This window comes from Gorilla gorilla, chromosome 13, assembly GCF_029281585.2.
Source record: "Gorilla gorilla gorilla isolate KB3781 chromosome 13, NHGRI_mGorGor1-v2.1_pri, whole genome shotgun sequence".
Lineage (NCBI taxonomy): Eukaryota > Metazoa > Chordata > Mammalia > Primates > Hominidae > Gorilla > Gorilla gorilla.
In genome coordinates, this window is record NC_073237.2 from 42,936,554 (window position 1) to 42,952,500 (window position 15,947).

The following is a 15,947-nucleotide window of genomic DNA, read 5'->3' on the forward strand; positions in this document are numbered from 1 at the left end:
GCACATTATTCAACACTTAACAGGGACACTCTAAATATTGAATGAATGCAGACTTTTAAAAATATAGCATTAAAGGAAAGAAGGGTGATACCAGTACCATATTGTCATGGCCAGTTAGACATATGAGGAGACTGTCTAGAAATGAAGACTTTCTTGTTTGTGTGGTATGCTAAGAAGTTAAGTTCTTATGTTTGTTTTTGAGACTCTCCATTATTCCTGGATGGACCATTTAGATATGCTGCTTCTTAGAGTGAAAAGTGAAGTATTTATCCTTTTCCAATGAAATGGTGGGTTTTACACTTATATAGCAAGGGCACAATAAAATAAGAACATAATGTGTAGGGCAGAAGTCCAGATGGGAGCCTCTCTTCTAACTAATGGTTCTGATCATCTTAGACAATGCTTTCCTGAACTTTTTTTTTTTTTTTTTGAGATGGAGTTTCATTCTTGTTGCCCAGGCTGGAGTGCAATGGCATGATCATGGCTTACTGCAACCTCCGCCTCCTGGGTTCAAGCGAATTTCCTGCCTCAGCCTCCCATGTAGCTGGGATTACAGGTGCCTGTCACCACTCCCAGCTAATTTTTGTATTTTTAGTAGAGACAGGGTTTCACCATGTTAGCCAGGATGGTTGTGAACTCCCGACCTCAGGTGATCCACACACCTCAGCCTCCCAAAGTGCTGAGATTACAGGTGTGAGCCACCGTGCCGGGCCGACCCCACTCTTATGATGTGTCTTTCCTCCCAGTCAGCCGGGGTTGATGGTTGGTTATATCTTCAACTGCCAGGTAATACAGAAACCATTAGCACCATCTTGAGCAGTTCTAAAAGGATCTGTTTTTTGCTCAGCTTATTAAAAAAACTTAATATTATGAAAATATTAGAACAGTATATGCCAATGGCATAAATAGCTCAATTTTACAATTTTATAAAATATAACACTCTTCCCATTATTCTAGTCAAAAGGCCACTCATTTGTTGTTCAAAATAGGTGGCCACTAGCTATTAATAAAGATTTGGTGGCAATTTTCTTCATTTCTTTGGATTTTATACATGAAGCATTATGAGTAGGCAGAAGATAGCCAGCACGTAGTAAGTGTTTAGAGGTAAGTAGCTAGGGTTACGTAGTAAGTATGCAGGAAGGGACCATAACACAATAACAGTCCTATGAATTTTGCCTTCAATGCAAAAAGAATCCAGTTTCTTAGAGGTGTGAAAAGCTGTTCAGTCGATTTAGGTAGAGATGTTTATCTCTTGGAAAGGATGAAGTGAGGTTTAAATAGAACAAAGGACAGGACTCCGTTGACTAATAAATCATGTAACATAAGAGAGGTAAGCATACATTGTTTTAGTGAAATTTATTCCAAGTTATGTTTCAATATAAGCCTTACACAAAATAAAATATAGATCCTTGGAGAAAATTTAATTACTCTAAGTAATTAACTCTAGGATGAACAATGCAGTTACCAATCTGTATGAAAACATTTGGGATCAAAGTGAATTTATTTTGAAAGCACTGAGAATTGAATTCTTAGCTGGTGTATTATTCAGTGTACCAGATCTTTTTAAAAAAGTAATAGTTCCTAATCCACTCTCATTACTTTAGATGGAGGAATGAGTACCTGAGAAAGAGGCTAGATGAAATTGGAAAGAAATAAGCATATTTCCAGACTCAATGGTAGGATTAGAGGAGACACACTTTGAAGGACCCATTTGTGCCTAGTAGAGGGGGAAAAGAAAGATAATACACTCTGTGGATGGGATAGAGATCAGGAGCAGAAATAACTAAAATAATAAAAATGTACCTGAAATGCCTCTGGCTAAGTGGGTTCTTATTATGGGTTCAAATTAGAGAGGCAAAGAGAGGATTCTGTACATTTCAGCATTTATGTTGCAGCACTCTGCAGGAATTGTAATTGAAGACACAAGATTAAGGGTCTCATCAAGAAGGGATTTTAGAGACTTCACTAGTAGGTTCATGCTGTAATTTCTAGCACAAAGTTTCCTTGGAGCACTTGGGACTGTCTGAGGGGTTGAACATAAACAAAATAAAACAAAACCAAACAAACAAAAAACACTTATGGTGTGGTAGGGAGGGAGGGAAGGTGGGTTACTGGGCAGTGGGAGCCATAGGGCTTAGGGTTTCAGGGCATGTATGTTGGGGAGGGTGGGAGAAGGTGGCTGAAAAAACAAAACACAACATGTGATGTTGAACACACACACACACACACATACACACACACACACACAGAGTAGAGTGCAAAGTTTGAGATAAAAGATTTTTTTTCCCTAAATCATCTCTTTTAGATTGCCATGTACTGTCTTCTGCTACTAATAATGCCTGACATATTAAAAATCAAACAAAAAAAAAATAAAAAACACTAAATGACCTTCTCGTGCTCAACACTCAGGTAAATAGCTATGAAGGTTGAGCCAAGGGGTAACCTTAGTGTTACACTCATGGCTTTGTCAAAGTTGGCCTTCTACTGCTAAGCAGAGTTATTGTGACTAGACCAGGTGCGGATATAACTCTTTTCTTCCTTAGAATGGGTTCCTTTTTAGGATAAACAACAAACCCACTCTAAGACCATGATGCAAGTCCAGACAGGTCTAAGTCCAAGGACAGCACAGTTTAGGCTCAAGCTAAGGATGTTCAGTACATGGGAAAAAATGTAAAATATAATCCATTATATAAATATGTCTAGACAATTCATATGATGTCATCAGATCCTGGATATACAGCCAATGAGCTGTGAAACCTATATCCAATAAAATCATGTTTTTGAAGAAATAGATATACCCCTACTGGAGTATTAAATCTGCTCCAGTCCCACTTGCTCCCTTGACTGGGCTCAAGGTTACAATCTGGACAAGAATGAGATCTTCAAGTGCCTGTATGAGAATCTTGCCTCTGTCCTGACTAGAAGACAGGAAAGAATCCAGATTTCCTTAGGGGCTGATGGAAGATAGCTACCTGCCGACAAAAGATCATGCTACTGTGTCCCCTGCGAATAGCACCAGCAGATATTCAAGCCTTTTGTGACACAGAGAACTCATGCTAGTTGAGATGAAACCTGGATGGAGAAATTTCTTACTGGGCCTCACCAGTAGATGGACACCTAGAGGAATTAGAGACAGGAAACAAAAAGAAGCCTCCCTCCTGAGAAGTCAGCATGTTATTCTGCTTCTCTATGCCTCAGGTCATTCAGCTCTTGAGTATAATAAAAACAGCCCAAATCATTGGATGGTTATGAGGATGAATTAAATTATAAACACTTCAGAACAATGCCTGGCATGCTCAATAAGTAGAAAACATTATACCTAGTATACCAAAATGTAGGAAACAAATGCAAATCTATTAAATACTAGAAATATGTGTATGTAAAACATTTTTAAATCTTCAGACAGGAAAGCTCTTTCTGAGTAATACGAAAACTATGGCCACAATGGACAAAAGAAATACATTTTAACACATTAAATGGAAAAAATAATCTATCCAGCAAAGGGCCATAAAGAAAATTCAAATCACATGGAAAAAAACCCTTAAAATATGTGAGTATTAATATTTTAAATAAAAAGTTCAAATATTTTAAGAACCTGATAGAGATATGAGTAAGAAATATAGAGGCAGTTTACAAGAAGCCTAAATAGCTATGAGTGGATAATATGCCAAATAATATGCCTCTCATTTCAAATAAATGAAAGATCTGATGAACAACAAAAAGATTACTTGGTGATGGTTGGGGTAAGAGTAGATACAGTAGAAGTATAAAATTTAAAAGCACTTATAGTTAATTTAGTAAAATCTACCAAAATTATTAAACCACCAGACCCAGAAAATGCAGCCCTAGGTATTTATATTACAAAAACACTGTCCATATGCCAGCTCAAACATATATACAAATTTATTTATTGAAGCCTTATTTATACAAAAGACAGTTGTAGTGAAATTAATATGCTATTATAGAGGATTGGTTAAGTCAGCAATGGTCCCTTTGTATTACAGAATACCGTACAGTCAATCAGTCTAATTAGGTAAAGAATATTCATTTACATCCAAACTTGTTCATAGTATGTTGAATGGTGTTGAGTGAAAACACAAGTTAAGGAATAAGAGTGATTACATTGATGAGGAAACAGAGGGTAGAAATGAGATTTTAAAATTCTCTTTTAATTTCTGGAAACTAAATATCTCGTTTTCTCTTTTTTAAATTCTTAACTATCCATTTAAGTTGACTCAGATTGTATCCAGCATTTCTATTTTCATGAAGCAAGGGAGATTTATCATAGCTTAGTTTCTACTGTGGTTGGTACTGGAAGACAACACCTGCCTTTGGTATCACCAGGGGACGACGTGGAGGGACCACTTCACTGGCCACTATAAAAAAGTGAAGGTGAAACAGATAGAATATTGGATAAAAATCATATTTTCTAATAAGTAAATATGAGAATTTTAGTATGTTTCTCATTTGAAGAATAAACACAGTGATAGAGCTTTAGAAATAATTAAAATTCCAATTCCTGGAAATTGATGTCCTTCTTTACTATATGGTTTTTTCATAGTCGTTTATGGATGAGTAAAGCACATTCTTATTTTTTTCTCTAGCACCATTCTAGATCTTGGAGCTATGTTTTTGCACCTCGTGATATTGACTTATTTTCTCTTTAAAGCAAAAGTTTGCACTAAGAAAGCCTCCTTTAACCCAACAGCTTGCTCTAAACTTATCTTTAGCTGATCCAGCAATTGCTGAATAAGTTACAACAGCAAGCTCTCCACGAATCTCTATTCAGTAGGAAGTCACACTCTTGGATTAAATTAAAATGAAGGAAAAAACTGCTTGAATGTACCTTATAGAAGAAAGATATTGAGAAAAGGTCCTTTGGTACGGAGTCAGAAAAGATTTCCTACTTGTAGGGATTATGAACCCAAAACAGACCTCTAAGAAGGAGGCATTTTGGATGAATAAGAATGGTCCCATGACAATAATCTCAAAGCCCATTGTTATGTTCTTAGACTAACGAGGTCAGGAAGCTCAGAAGGTAAGGAACTTATTTACGTCTGTAGCTTATTTGCATGTTACTTGAAGTATTTGCTTGTTTTGTGTCATTTTTAAGAGTAGACACAACTTATTAGCATTTGGTAAAGTCATTTTATTTCACTTATGATCTGAAGAAAACCCATAGTTTTGGCTTAAAGGCATAAATTCTACCAATGGATTTATGCTTTAACTGGAAGTAATATATTTGAAATATATCTTGACATATTTTCTATTCTTTGAAATCTGATTTTTCCTTGGTAGCTTTTCACTCCCTTTCCGAACCCACTCTCCCTCCTCTCTCTAGGGAAGGAGAAGTTAAATGTACATAGGAAAGGGGAAGAAGAGGAATAGCCACAATTCCTATCACATAGGAATGTGAGATAAAGGCCTTTCTGGTGCTGGGTAGCATTCATTAGCAGAAAAAGAGAGGAGGGAAGATATAGAATAGTATGGAATAGCAGTGTCCTCAATAACCTCTTCCCCTGGTGACACCTTGGCAGGGGCAATGGATATCCAGATTAATCCAAGGGTGGGGTATTGTTCCTGGGTTTTCAGGGTATTGACTATGATATCTCTAGGAGACAAAGCATGTTATTCCAGTTTCCAGATGTAATTCCTATGTCAGATTTATGTGGGCCAATGGTGAGATGAATGGGCTCTATCAAGTACATTCAAATGCTAGGCCCTTTCCATTTTCTTCAGTGTGTGGTGTCCAAGGTTGCCATAGAATGGAAAGTGAGAAAAGAGAATCACCCATGAGAAATTTACATGAGCCAAGCCATCAGAGGGCCATGACATCTGTCCATATTGTATAGGTAAAAACTTAGTCATCTGTCCTTGGCTAACTATAAGGAAAGCAGGGTGTAGCCCTGTGTCCAAAATGAAAATAAATTGGATTTGGTGCTCACCAGCAGTGACTTTGCTACATATCGACCTTCAGGTCACCAAATATTAATGTTTCTCTTTGCCCCCCATGTACGGCACGCTCATTCTAACTTGAAGAGACCAATCCAAAGTATTTTCTAGTAATTCCATCCAGCTCAAAGCTCAGAGTCTTTGGGTCATATGGAGTCCTCTTCATAATAGCTGGATATGACTCTGTGTAGTCTGAATGTAGAATGATCACAACAAAGACATGCATTCAGAATTGCCATGAATGGGAAACACAGCAGTTTTTATATCTTACTCGTAGGATTCTGAATTCCCTTGATTCTCTTTTAGCCCTGCTTGCATACTGAAAAATACTTTCTTGAACTCATATCTTTCTAAAGTTACTTGCCAAATGCAGTCAACAATTTTTCACACCTACTACTAATATCGTTTTTCAACCTCTACCCTTAGAGGTACAAGCTCAGTAGGCATACAATCTGCTTTCTAAATTAACGCAAGTTACAATTTTGTAGAAGTTCATCGTTGCCTAACATAAATAATTTGTATAAATGAAATTATTTATTATAATGAAATTATTGACTAAAACAATATAATACACATAATTGAATAAAACATGACTAAATCGTAAGTTTTGAAAAATTTTTATTCCTTTCATTTATTAACTTATACGCAAGTATTGTACGAATATATGTACAATGAAAAGACAAAAGGGACAAAATTTATTAATAAGCAATAGGAACAGAAATGATCAATAAAGTTGTATTCACAGGCTTTCTGATTACAGGAGCTTTCTCTAAGGAATATATTGAGCGTTCCTGATTGATTCTTAGCCATGATGATGTATTGCACTGAAAAGAAAATAACTGGAAAGAATTTAAAGTCAATAGAGTTTTTCACAATGAAAAGGAGGCAGGAAGAATGGGTCCAGGAAAGGACATAGCGGGAGGAAGAATGAGTCCAGGAAAGCAGAGGCATCATCTTGTGCTGATCTATGCCCTAGGTGGAGCAAAAGGTACAGCCCATCTCCTAGCATAGGTCTCTTTCCTAAACTTTCCCCCATGCTGATTTTATCCAAATGCATATGTTTAGCCTGGAAGTCATTCCCATGTTAAAAAATTATATATCCAAGTGCTCTCCATTTGAAACCTTCATTTTAGACCTAAACTCAAAGTAAGGTTATTCAAAACCAATCTCCTGGGGGAAAAATGATTTCTCTTATTCTTTTCCAGTTCTGTTAGTTGCAGTTCACATTTATAGGTTCTCACATAGTCATTCTTGACTCCTCATTTTCTCTCACATCACATCTCCAGTCTGAGTGCAATTAATGTTTTTGCACCATTAAGAGTTTCCAGGTAGGAACTTCATATAGCTCTTTATTTTGAGCATGTGTCTTAATCCACTGAGTTATAGTAACAGATTTTTTTAGAATTCTTGAATTTCTAGAAAAACAATACTCAATTAAGATTTAATATTAACCTGTCTCTGGATTATTTTTCTGATATTTTACTTGTAGCTATACGTAGATAATTTTCTATCTGTAGTAACTTTTTTTTGTTTTGTTCTATTTCAACCCTCTTCTATAATCAGTTTTATACTAGTCTCAAAAATAATTTTGGTGATTTTCTAATTTTTCATTTCCCTTGTCAAAAATTGTTTTTAATTGTTAAGAATTCCTTTTAATTCTAAAATAAGCAGGCGCTTCAGCATTAGTGTTTTTAAAACTTTTCAGATAATTCCAAAATGAAGCCAAAGTGGAAACCACTGCTCTAGGAGATCGTATAAAGGAATTGTGAAACAAGTTATTCCTGTTATAATTAGAAAACTTCTCTCAGGGATCTGCTCCATACGGAGGTGTTTTGTGGTCACCTAGGAGAGATTATCAACCCTTGACCAACGATTGGATGTTTAGACCAATGGTGCCATTTGCCTACCAATGAAGTTTGAAATTTTACTACTCACATGCACTGGAACAATGTTTTTTTAAAATTTTTTAATATATTTTCTTTAGATCTGAATCTGGATTTTGCCAGAGACTGGGTTTTGTTGTTGCTGCTATTGCTTTTTTTTTTTTTTTTTCTTTTTACAGGGATTAAAGGGAAAGAGTCAGGTAGTATGCATAGCTTGAAACTTCATGCTGTTAGGAGGTGGGACTGTGGTCAGGTTCCCCCAAGTAGACCAGGGTCTGCGGGGTTTGGAATTCTCACAAGTATGAGGGGACAGAAGTTGGGTGTAGCCCAGCTCTCTTGTTGGTCTCACAGATGGTAGGGTAGGGGAATAGGTGGGATGGGACCAGAGAGCCTGTCAGAAGTAAAAATCAAATATGAGATCTTTCCCCTTATTACAAAAAGACTCTCCTGAGAATTCCACCTGTTTGCTTCTGGCTTTGTTCTTCACTTGTGGACAGAATGTTGTCTATAGAGATGAGGCTATAGAAAAACAAGGATAGGCATCAGCCCGCTTCTTTATGTCCTGGCCAATGACCACTATATGACCAACATTCAAAGGGCAAAGAATAAGCTTCTCACAGATTGAAGAAGACAGGATATACAATGTTAATGGATTGGAGGTTTCAATATTGTTAAGATATTGATTTCAAAAAATCTCGATAAAATTGTAACAGATTTTTCTATGGAAATTGACAAGAAAATTCTGAAATTTACACTGGAGTACAAAAGACCTAGGCTAGACAATTTTTAAAGAAAATAACAAATCCAGAAGAGTAATACTAAGCTAGTCTGTCTGGGACAAAGATAAAAAATAAGTGGATCAGTAGAAGAGCATAGAGCCAAAATACAGGCCATATTTATGGTCACCTGATTTGTAACTAATATGTCACTGCAATTCAATAAGCCTAGAAGGTTTTTCTTAAATGTTGTGTGTCAACTGAATATCCATGTTACTCCCACCTCACTATGTACAATAAAAGATGCATCATAGACCTAAATGCAAAAGCTAAACATATAAAAATACTAGAAGAAAACATAAGAGCATATCTGTATGACATGATATTTATGTACTTGGTTACTGTAAGCAGTATTTCCTTAAATAGGACAAAAGTGAAGTAACCATCAAATAAAATTTGATAACTTAGTCTTCATTAAGATTAATAACTTTAAGTGAATAAAAAGATCAGCTTCAATCTGAAAGATGTTATTTACAATACATTTACCCAACAAAGTAGTTATATCTAGGATATATATATAAATAACTAAAATAAAAAGAGAAATCAATGTCAATAAGAAAAGGAGAAAGTGCTTACCAAAAACAAAGATTGGAACAGGAATTTCACAAAAGAGACTATCCAAATGGCTCATAAAACTTGAAAAAACAACACGCTCAACATACATGAACAGTATGGATGATTTCAGACATAACATTGAGTGAAAAAGCTAAATATAAGGAAAAGCTAAAATGTGTTTTCATTTATAGAAAGTTCAGAAACTTCAAAAACCAATTTATGGTAATAGGAGGATACAAGAGTGGTTAGATTTATGATGTGATGTTCATTAAGAGGGAATAAAAGGAGCCTTATTTTTACCCTACATGACCAAATTGTCTTCATGTTATAACTTTAATTCCTCTTGCTTGTTTCATAATGTTTTACATTGTTATTATTTCACCACAATATTAAGTATTTCAGGGGAAAGTAGACATTGCTGCCTTTTACCTAATTTTTTAGAAGAATATTTTTGTTTATAATTTCACTTGTTTAAAAAGAAACATGCCTGATCTCATTTGCACATATCTGTTTCTCATTAATTTGAAGTCTTAGAAATTATGACTGAATATAATTTCTTTGCAAATATCTCTTCAAAATATTTGAGATGATAGTTTATTTTTCTTATTCAATATTGATGAATAGATTGTTTTAAATTGTTCCCAGTAGTTGGATCAAAAATCTATGTTACTGATCACCTTATCAACTGGAAAAACTAGTGTGGAAATAATTTTTAAAAATGTCTTCTATGGGTCTTTCAATTTAAGTGGTAAATATATTTATGGGAATCTAGAATAAATAAATAACACAGAATAAAGTTTTAAAAGGTAAGCATAAAATCAGTGATATTAGCCTAATACTAGTTCTAGATTGTTATTTATTATCTAATCTGACCCCATTAGACCTTCCAATATAATTGTTTTTTAAGGGATATTTGGAAGCTTTTCCCTTATTTTTTATAACTTAGCTTTGTTCTCTGGTGTCTCTTTGATGAGCAAGGCATTTAAGCAGTTGAGTGTTGGTTAAAAAAAAAAGTCTTGGCTGGGTTCATTAATGATGAACATAACATGGCCTTATGTTAATTAACCAAATGTACTTACTAAGACACATGAATATCTAGAGTTATTTTGTTTCCTTACTGTTGATACACCTCATGTGCAAACACATTCCAGTGATGAATGCTAAATGTTATTCTGCCCTCTACTGGTTCAAATTGGACTCTCCCATTTAGATGCGTTCCAGGAAAACAGCTTCAAGACAGCTTCAAGGTAGAATCTTTTTTTTTCTTTTTTTTTTTTTAAGACAGGATCTTGCTGTGTTGCCCAGGCTGGAGTGGAGTGGCACAATCACAGCTCACTGCAGCCTCAGCCTCCCCAGGCTCAGATGATCTTCCCATCTTAGCCTCTCAAGTAGCTGGGACTACAGGTGTACACCATGCCTTTTCTATTTTTTGTAGAGAAGGAATTTGGCCATGTTGCCCAAGCTTATCTCAAACTCCTAGGCTCAAGGGATCCTCCTGCCTTGGCCTCCCAAAGTACTGGGATTACAGGCATGAGCCACTACACCCAGCTAAAGGTAGAATCTTAATGGACATTTCCCTTTATAAGCAAAACAAGTAAAACACCAGGAGAACAGAGCATGTGACGCCACCCACCCTGGCCACTGGCACTCAGGCTGTCAACAGCTGCCAGAGCTTCTGACCCAGTGTTCCTAATTCTGTGGGAACTTAAACAGTGGGTGCAGCCTCCTGTTTTCCCAGGAAGCATCTAGACAGCAGGGCAGGCATTCCCATCCACCCTTGCCACTGGTAGCCCAGATAAGCCATGTCCACTAGAACTTCTAGATTGGTGGTCCTATTTCTGCCTGAATTTGCAAAGCGGCACAGGTTCCTGTTGCCCCGGAAACACCTGCATGACAGGGAGGATAGCCCCACCAACCCCCACCTCTCATAGCCAGATGGCCCACACCTGCTAGAACTTCCAACCCAGCGGTCCCACTTCCACCTGAACTCTGTGGACAGGTGTAACCCTGTGTTTCCCCAGAAAGCACACAGACAGCAGATTAGGGCTGACCTGGCATGGATACAGCATGTCTGCCAATGGTGGCCCTGCCTAAGGGAGTCCTGCGGATCAAAACACCCAAAAAAAGAAGCACAGGCATGTAGGCAGTAATCAGAGGGGGCTCCTCCAAGACGCAGGAGCAGACTAAAATTGAAGCCTGTCAACTAAACCCAACTTATACCATAATCAAACCCCCAAGGGCATCAAAGAAAAAAAGAAAATATCCATCAAAAGGACAGAAACTTCAAAGATTGAAGGAACATCAGCCCACACAAATGAGAAAGAACCAGCACAAGAAAGAACCAGCAAAAAAGCCAGAGTTCCTTTTTTTCTTTCAAACAACTGCACTAGTTCCAAGCTGAGGAAAGAATCTCAGAGCTCAAAGACTGCCTCTCCTAAATAACTCAGTCAGACAAAAATAAAGAAAAATGAATAAAAAAGAACAAACAAAACCTCCAAGAAATATGGGATTATGGCAAGAGATGAAATCTATAACTCGTTGGCATCCCTGAAAGAAACAGGGAAAAAGCAATCAACTTGGAAAACATGTTTCAGAATATCATCCATGAAAACTTCCTCGACCTCACTTAGAGAGGCCAACATTCAAATTCATGAATTACAGAGAACCCCCACGAGATATTACACACCATCCTCAAGATACATAATCATCAGATTCTCCAAGGTCAAAATGAAAGAAAAATGTGAAAGGCAGCTAGAGAGAAGGGGCAGGTCATCTACAAAGGGAACCACATAAGGCTAACAGTGGACCTTTCCACAGAAATTCTGCAAATGAGAAGAGATGAGGGACCTTTAGGTAGCATTTCTAAAGAAAAAAAAATTCCAACCAAGAATTTCATATCCAGCCAAACTAGGCTTCATAAATGAAAGAGAAATAAAATTCTTTTCAGACAAGCAAATGCCAAGGGAATTTGTTACTACTAGACCTGCCTTACAAGAGGTCCTGAAAAGAATGCCAAATATGGAAAGGAAAAAAACATTGCCAGCCACTACAAAAGCACACTTAAGCACACAGACCAGTGACACTATAAAGCAATGCACAAACACGCCTGCTTTCTAATCAATTAACAGCATGATGACAGGGTGAAATCCACATATATTAATATGAACCTTGAAAGCAAATGGGCTAAATGCCCCACTTAAAAGGCACATTATGGCAAGTTGGATAAAGAAGCAAGACCCAATGGTAGGGTCTCTTCAAGAGACCCATCTCGAATACCATCTGTATGCTCAAAATAAGGGCTGAAGAAAAATCTACCAAGCAAACAGAAAACAGAAAAAAGCAGGGGTTGCTATTTTAATTTCAGACAAAATGGACTTTAAGCCAACAAATATCAAACAAGATAAATAAGGTGAAATGGTTTGGCTGTGTCTCCATCCAAATCTCATCTTGAATAGTAGCTCCCACAATTCCCATGTGTTTTGGGAGATAACTGGTGGGAGGTAATCGAATCATGGGGGGCGGGTCTTTCCTGTGCTGTTCTCTTGATAGTGAATAAGTCTCATAGTTTTATAAGGGGGGTTTATAGATTCTGATATAGTTTGGCTGTGTCCCCACTCAAATCTCATCCAGAATTCCCACATGTTGTGGGAGGGACCCAGTAGGAGGTAACTGAATCATGCGGGCAGGTCTTTCCCATGCTGTTCTCATGATAGTGGATAAGTCTCATGAGATCTGATGGCTTTATAAGGTGGAGTTTCCCTGCACAAGCTCTCTCTGTCTGCCTGCTGCCAGCCATGTAAGATGTGACTTGCTCCTCCTTGTCTTCTGCCACGATCATGAGGCCTCCCCAGCCATTTGGAAGTGTAAGTCCATTAAACCTCTTTCTTTTGTAAATTACCCAGTCTCGGGTATCTTTATCAGCAGTGTAAAAATACACTAATACAGATTCCAAACCAAGTTGACTCTATTAAACAAAAACAAAAACACATATTTGTCCTAAACTTATAACTGGATAAATACTGAATATTATCATGTAGTATGAGGACGTTTTCACACTACTATGAAGAAATACCAACAACTGGATAATTTATAAAGAAATAAGATTTAATTGGCTCATGATTCTGCAGGCTGTACAGGAAGCATGATGGCGTCTGCTCAGCTTCTGGGGAGGCCTCAGGAAACTTACGATTATGGCCAAAAGGGAAGCGGGAGCAGGCACATCACATGGCCAGAGCAGGAGAGTGAGTGAGTGGGGAGGTGCTGCACACTTTTAAATGACTAAATCTCGTGAGAAGTCACTCATTGTGAGGACAGCACTGAGAGGATGGTGCTAAACTATTAATGTGAAATCAGCCCCAATGATCCAATCACCTCCCACTAGGTCCCACATCCAACACTGGGGATTACAATTCAACATGAGATTTGGATGGGAACACATCCAAACTGTATCATGTGTGAAGTATTAATTTATAGCTCCAATCCTGAGCCTTGGTTTTACTTTTTTATTTTTGCATAGGAAGTTAAGCTGCCTCAGTCCTCTAGATTCTTTCTCTTTGTATGGTATTTATGGGACCACCTTTGGCAAATCAGCTCTTTAGTAACTGGACTCTGTCTTATTGACTGCATTATCCTCAGCACCAAGTCTAATATACTCAATAAATAATTTTTACTAAAGCAATTTCTCAGATTTCCTCCTCATACTAAAAGGTGTTCATGAGTGACCACATTATTTTCCTTCATTAAGGCCATACTTGCTAGGATTATAATAGACAATGGCTAATATTTCCACTCTTCTCTTACTGAGTGTCGATAATGCTTATAGAGTTAATCGCCAAATGTGCTAGATATCTAGTTCCTTTAAGAAATATATGGCTGGGAATTCAAATGCAAGAGCAACATAATTTTCAGCTTTTGCATAGTACTATGTTAAACTATATTATGACTTCATCTCTAGTTTGCCCTCTACTTTTTTATAATAGAAATTAACCAGCCTGGTGTCATGTATAGAGCCACATGTCTAAACTAACTCTCCCTGATTCACACAGCTCACAGTAATTAGACACACTACTTTTTGAAGGTAGTAGTTCTGTGTCTCAAAATCATCATTTTTCCACCTTTCTTGCCTTTGTCAAGTGAGGCCGACTTCCCAGAGTGTGTGTGTGAGCTGTAAATTCATTTTCCATCACTCAGAAACCTAGGTTTCATGTCATTTGATGACATTTAGATGATACCATGATAAAATCAACATGTCTATATGAGGGTAGAGACCACAAGGGAGCCATTTTTTAAATAAACCAAGTAAATTTTAGTATTCATTATTTTTAATGATTTAACTCTTTATATTGTTAAACAATTAAAATGCTCAAAGTTTTGAAATTGAGACCGGAGTTTCCATAGTAAATGAGCTTTCTTTCTAAAAATATATTTTGCAAAATTAAGAACTTTTATTAGTTAATACAGTCAACACATTTTTATTGGATTTTAGAGTTCAACCTAATCATCATATCTTTCGAATGCAGGATAATTCTGCCAAAGCTATTTTTCTTAGTCTGTCAAACACTGGGAATGAAGTGTTTTTCCCTTGTTCACTCAGATTGTTGGACCAAGTGAACTAGGAAACAAGTTGGGGTCATATGTATATTCCCTTTTCATGTGATATTGTACTGTGCAAATTCGTTTTGCCATTCCTGGACTTTTTTCATTTTCATTTTCAGCTTATGTCAATAAAGGAATGTAAATATGATGAAAACAAATGAAATGTACATTGTTTCTAGATAGTGTTGGGCAACACCCGGTGTCTTTCTTTCTCATTTCATTTTCCCAGAAAATAAAAGTGGTCTGATTTCATATCCCAATGCATGAAAACAAAAAGAAAACAATGTGTGTCTAAATGAGACTAGAATTTAAGAAGGAACACAATAGAAATTAGAAAATCTTTAATAAATGAAAATTAAAAGAAAATATACCAAAACCCATGCAATACAGTGAAAACAGTGCTAAGTGGGAAATTTACAGCTGTAAAAGCTGACACTAAAAAAAGAAGAAAGAGTTCAAGTCAACAATAGAACTTTGCACCTTAAGTAACTAAAGAAAAGTACAAACAAAACCCAAATCTAGCAGAAGAAAGGAAATAATAAAACTGGAGCAAAGATAAATAAAATAGAGAATAGAAGAGCAATTTTTAAAAATCACTGAAACTAAGAGTCGGTTTTTTTAAAAAAAGTTCAACAAATTGACAGACCCTTACTAGGATTATTTTAAAAAGAAAGAGAGAAGACTCATAAAACAAAAATAAGAAATACAAGAGGAGACACTACAACTGATGCCACAGAAATAAAAAAAGATCATAAGAGACAACTATGAACACATATACTCCAACAAATTTTATAACCTAGAAAAAATGGACGAATTCCTAGAAACACCACTTACCAAGACTGAATCATAAAGAAATAAAAAATCACAATAGAACTATAAGGAGATTGAATCAATAATTAAAGCCTCTGAAAAAAGAAAAGCCCGGGACCAAATGGCTTCACTGGAGAATTTTACCAAACATCCAAAAAAGAATTAGCATGATCCTTCTCAAATTCTTCCATAAGATTATAGAGGAGAGAACACTTCCAAACTAATTTTATGAGTCTATATGGAGGCAAAAACCCTCAGCAAAATACTTGCAAACAAAATTCAACAGCATATTAAAAGGATTATACACCATGGCTACATGGTTCAACATATAGAAATCAATGTAAGAAACTAAATAAACAGAATGAAGGGGGGAAAA

The 15,947-nt window shown here is 36.5% G+C and overlaps 1 protein-coding gene across 1 annotated transcript in view; it reads left to right on the plus strand.

Moving 5' to 3' along the window:
* IFNE (interferon epsilon) overlaps positions 1-15,947 on the plus strand; it is a 37,372-nt gene that overhangs the window by 12,390 nt on the left and 9,035 nt on the right. The window lies entirely within an intron of this gene.